The sequence below is a fragment of the Aedes albopictus genome, chromosome 2 (assembly GCF_035046485.1).
Source record: "Aedes albopictus strain Foshan chromosome 2, AalbF5, whole genome shotgun sequence".
In the NCBI taxonomy this organism is placed as follows: domain Eukaryota; kingdom Metazoa; phylum Arthropoda; class Insecta; order Diptera; family Culicidae; genus Aedes; species Aedes albopictus.
In genome coordinates this window covers 264,707,229-264,713,228 of record NC_085137.1, presented here as the reverse complement: position 1 = coordinate 264,713,228, position 6,000 = coordinate 264,707,229, and positions in this window count along the sequence as shown.

Below are 6,000 nucleotides of genomic sequence, written 5' to 3'. Positions count from 1 at the left end.
CGTAGACACAGGCGCCGTAGCCGTGGTCGGAAGCATCGCAGAAGCAATGCATTGCGTAGCTGTTGAAGTCGTTCGCGAGAACTCGGCGTGGAATCTTTAGGTGCGCTAATTGCGGAATTTCTTCACGGAAACGCAACCACCAATCTCGTAGGTTCTCGGAAAGGTCATCATCCCAAGGAATTCCTATCTCCCACAGCTTCTGAATAAACATTTTGGCACTCATCACCACTGATCCGACTAGACCAATCGGGTCGAATAACTGTACCATCTCGGAGGCCACCACTCGTTTGGAGACCTTGTTCGAGGGCGGAAGCGAAGGGATTTTGAATCCAAATTCATCGGTGACGTGCGACCACAACAAACCTAGCGTTTTTATGTTTCCGGAATCGTCGATTTCAGTTTCCGGGGCGAATTTATGCAGTTCATCCGGCAAGTGAGCCAGAATCCGAGGAGCTCCATTTCCTCAAGTTGAAGCCTCCAAGCTTCAGTAGTTCCGTCAGCTGTATCACTGTCTCAACAGCAGTTTCCAGGTCGTCTTTCCCTGAAAAAGCATCGTCCATGTAGAACCCTTCCAGTATAACCTTTGCACCTAGCGGATATCGGTGCCCTTCATCCTCTGCCAATTGGTTAAGCACACGTGTGGCCAGGTAAGGTGCGCATGACGTCCCGTAGGTCACCGTGGTGAGCTGGTATCGCTGAAGAGGTTGGGCTGCACTTGTTCGCCACAGCACATGCAGAAACCTGCGGTCCAGAGGATAAACTCAAATCTGGCAGAACATCTTCTCTATATCAGCCTTGAAAACAAAACGAGGGATCCGCCAGTTGAGGACGATAGCAAGTAGAGGAGGTTGCACGATCGGACCAACGAGTAGCACATCATTCAATGACAACTGGGAACTTCCCTTGCAGGTGGCATCGAAGACAACGCGGGTCTTCATGATGGAGCTATCGAGACGGAAGCTAGCATGGTGTGGCATGACAAACTGGGGAATTTTGACGCAAGGATTTAACTACATATGGCCTAGTGCCGCATACTCCTCCATGAACTTCACGTATTCGCTCTTAAACTCGCTTTTTGCCGCAAATTTCCGCTCTATTCCCCAAAATCGGCGTTTTGCTACCGTGCTCGGAAATGCTCCTCACACGCTTCGTCCAACGGAGTCGTCGCCTTATAACCGTCAAAGTTTTCGACCTCCCAAAAGAGCTGTAGCTTATTATCGAGACTAGTGGTAGCGCTAACTACACGAATCGGAGAAGTACGAGATGCTGTTGATAGCCGACCAGCGACATCGTACCCGAAAACAGTCTTCTGAAGTATCGGGAGACCTGCGCGTAGATTGATCGTATGCGAGAGCATTAGAGAGTAAAACAGTTCTCTACCAAAGCTGATGTTGAACCTCGGGTCTGCGAGAGGGACGTTGTTGGGGAGATTCCAGTCCGAAATGTCGATGTGCTTACTTGGAAGAGTGGCCGTGATTTGTGGGATAACGAGACATTCGAGAGGGTAGTCTAATCCACCGAAGCGAGACGAGATCCTGATCAATACTTTAGAGCGGATGTGGACGATTCCCTGGCCAATACCACTAACATCGATGCTGATTCTATCGCGTTTCAACTCCAGCTTGCGCGCCAGAGCTTCCGAGATGAAATTTGCTTGGGAGCAGCTATCCAGAACCCCACGAACGTAGCGTGGGTTGCCGTTGGAGTCCTTCACCTTGACAGCTACCGTTGATAGGAAAACTTCATCGCAGGGGGCACGTACAGGAACGCTTTGCGGAGCAACACAGGATGCCACAGGAGAAGAGTGCAATTCGAGACTTTTTCCGATCGATTGCGAAGCGGACGAATCAACCGGCGACGGGGAGGGAGCAACGACGATCGAATACGAGAACGAGTTTACCGGGCCAGACGACATAGCCCTGACGGGTGGCTGTTGCGAGCGTGATGGTAGTGAGGAAAACGATTACGAGGCGACTGCGGACGAGGTCGGCGACAACTGAGGTTGAGTTTGAGGAATCACTTCGCTGGCTACCGTAGAGCACGCCAGCGTTGTTTGAGACGACGACGGTTTCGCAGCCACGACTAGTGGCGACAGATGCAAAAGGGTATGGTGTTTCTTGGAGCAATTTCTGCAGCTTCCACTGCTGCAGTTCTTAGCGAGATGTGACTCCTTCAGGCAGTTGATGCACAATCCATTTCTCTTCACCATCTCAAAGCGTTGTTTCACTTCCATTCCGACAAACTGATCGCATTTGAAAAGAGGATGGGTGTCTTTGCAAAGCGGACACTTGTTCGTAACCTCCGCAGCAACGTGGTTGGAAATCGATTTGGGTTTCGTGAGTTTGGGTTCGACAGGATGATTGGGCGTGTGGAGCAGTTTAACAGACTGTAAATTTTCAAAGCACGTTGAAAAAAGTTAAACACTATGTGAAATTGATCAAAATAACAGCAGTGTTTGTTTTGATATTTTTTACCCAGCAAACATTTTTAAAATTTTTAAATTCAAACAATATCTTGTAACCCAGGTGGAAACTGTTTGAATAGCGTACGAAAATATTTCTTGCTTCTTCAAGGCAAAGCTTCATTTCAATTTATTTACACAGCTATTATTTTGAACGATTTCACATAGTGTTTAACTTTTTTCCACGTGCTTTGAAAATTCTCAGACTTTGCTATTACAATATTCACCATATTTGTAGTTCGCTGTCAAATTTTCAGCTCAATCGCTCATACGAGAACAAAGTTACAGCATGCCAAAGTTGGTCATTTTGTATGGAAAACGGCTTTCACTGCTATTTTTATGAACACAGCTGTATATACAGCCATTCCATAGAAAAACGATATAGTGCATCTCCGATTGTCGTGAAACTTGGTGGGCTTGTAGTTCTTCGAAAATAATTAGAACCGTATTTTTTTTATTTCGTCATTAGGGTGACCAATTTTCATATAGGGTGGTCCAAAAAATCAAGGTTTTTCAAAACTAAAAAGTTTCAAAAAATCGTAACTTTTGAACCATTTGAGCACCCTTCTTCAGTCAATGTCCCCATGTTCATCCTAATCCAAAAACAACAGACGATTTTAGAACCAACTGTTTCCGCTATTTTTATTATCATGCATCCTAACAAAAAATACAAAAATAAAAATAGCGCTGATTAGCATTGTTTTCGATTGGATGAAAAGGGAGCACTATGGTGAAGATGGGTTCCGTTCCCCTACCAGCGAACTAATCAGAAAAAATCGAAGAAATGATGAATGATACCTGGATGATGGCAAAACAGTCCCATCTGTAAAACGAAGTCAATGAGAAAATGGACTCTGAAGTTTCCAATCTAGCTTTCTACGGATAAATCCGATAAATTGTTGTGCATTTAAGTATGCTACCACATGCTACAGTCGACAGATTCGTGTAATTTTAAATTGTTTTTAATTCGTGATTTTTTTTGTGTTTCATTCGACCAGGGCTTCGACGTGTTTACATGGAAGAATAATGCGGAAAAAGTACCGGAAAGCATTCAAAATACAACAATTTTAAATTATCTTCTCCGAGGAATTATTCTATGGAACTGCATGACAGTATTAGAAATTTAATTTTTTTAAATCAAACACGTGTAGATTGCGCTTTATTGTACTAGGGACTACTCAATATCACATAAAAAAGATGTGAATTGCACATCCCGTATCTCGCAATAAAAACAAATGTATAAATAAATAAATAAGGTACACCGGGGCAAGTTGAAACGGGTGGGGTAAGATGAAACAGCGGGTTAACATGATGTTTTCTAATGATGATCAACAGTTTGATCGCCATAACACATAGTTTTTGATTCAAACAATCTTTTAACGAAGGAAAAAATCTAAATTGTATTGAAATATATTTCAAAACTTCGTGTTTCATCCTGCCCCACCCGTTTCAACTGGCCCCGGTGTACCTTAAGATAAACCTTTTCTACCGTTTCCTTTTTCAAATTATGCACAGATAGCTTCCTTTGAATAAATGTTTCTTCTCAGCTCCGTACTGTAGTATAAAAATAAGCTACGCATGACCCTTTTTTGGCAATTTCTTGTCTAAATTCCTCAAGCTTTGTAGATATACACCGTGCCCAATAAGTTCTCATTCAAAATACAAATTAAGAGAATATAAATTTATTTCACATCTGTGATTCATATTTTCAAAATGAATGCATGTATTAAAGGGCCACATAGTATTAATCAGTAAATCATAAAGCATACGGTTGGGAATAACGTTATTTTCTATTTGTTTTTTTTTTTTTATAAGCCTAGCAGTAGGGTAACCAATATAATTTGGACCCCCATATATTTTGAACCCCCTGGGTCGTATTATCATAATTCTCACAGATGTAATGAAGAGAAGACGAACATTTTTAGAATCATTCGTTAAATTAGATTGTTCTGCACGAGCAGCAATCATTTGCTAACTGGAAATATCATTATTTGCCTTGAAATTATTTTTTATTAATCTCGTCATCCGTGCGAGTGTCGCGGCATGTTTACGAAAAGAGAAAGTGGTGCCGGGGAAACTTGCAGATGTAAACAAAAACTTTTATCAATCTAGCGCATTAAATTTGTAAAGTTCGTCTAATCAGCCTTTGTCAATCAAGTGATTAGGATGTGATCGAGCATATGCAAGTGGCAGATTCTTCTAAAATAGTTTCAAGTTGGTTTAAACACCGGGTGTCCAAAAGATATACTTTAGGAAGTCCAAAATAAATTGGGGTGTCCAAAATAGTGAAAACTGATGCTTCAAAAATCAGTTATTTTCATCAAATTTTCGGCCAGAAATGACCTTGTGTGTATTTTTGACGGACAGTGGCGGCTTTTACGGTCATACCAACATCATCATTATGTGTAACACCCTTTGAATCTGTTTGATTTTAGCTTAAATTCAAACTAATGTCGTCTAGGGGTCCAAAATTCGACCGTAACCCTACACCTCCGTTTTCTGAAACCTGATTGCTCCGGCACGCAAGAAAAATGTTTGATTTTTTTTTTCTGCGGTAACTAAATAAATTCCATAGGGCTAAACTTTGAGTTTTATCCCAAGCATTGTACCAAATGGATATACTAAGGCTAAATAATTTAATTTTAGTGATGATATGGTAAGAAATTGGCAAGTAAACTCAACTTGGACTAATTTTCTTGAAAATGACCGTTTTAATATAATAAACAATATAAAACGTGAATTTTGGACAAAATTGGCCACATTAGAGATACAAGCATGTTTTAGAAGTGAGAATAGTGTGAATCAACAAGTTAAAATGCAGCCATGATTCTTTAACACAATAGGGGGATTCACTAAACAGATTAATTTGCTGCGTAAGCAATGATTTTCTGGTTATTTGAAATGTTTCATGATTTTGCGAATGAAATAATCAAAGATTGCCTTGGTGATCGCGACGTTTAATCAGTTTAATCAGTTTACGCTGTTAAGTGAATCCCCCTAATAAATCTCAATGAAACACATAAATGGAAATTTTTGTTTAATTTACGTTTTCTTTTGTACAAAATAAAACGGCATAGTTCTTCACCAATACAGAATCCAATATTTTTTTTCTCTTCTGATTATAGTTTCAATGGTGAGGACAGGAACCTAATTTGTTTCAACTTTGGGACGAAATATCATTTATATGGCGTGCGTGCCAGCTGAAATGGACTTCTGACACACAAGCGATCAGCAGAGAAGGATAAACGACAGTTAATTCCAAAACATATGCTGTATTTGATCAGTGTTAGATGCCCTTTCAATAAATAAACTTACTTTGAAAATCATAATTACAGATGTGAAATATTGATTGATTGTGTATGAGAATTTATTGGACACGGTGTAGTCCTCAAACGCAATCGCTCAAGAAATTTTAGTTCTGCGCGCTTTTTTTTTGAACGAAGTGGTCTATGCGACACATGCTCATTTCTTGAGCGATTCTTTATCTGAATTTTCCTCGCATCGAGACAGGCCAAGAAATTAGATGAAAAGATAAATAT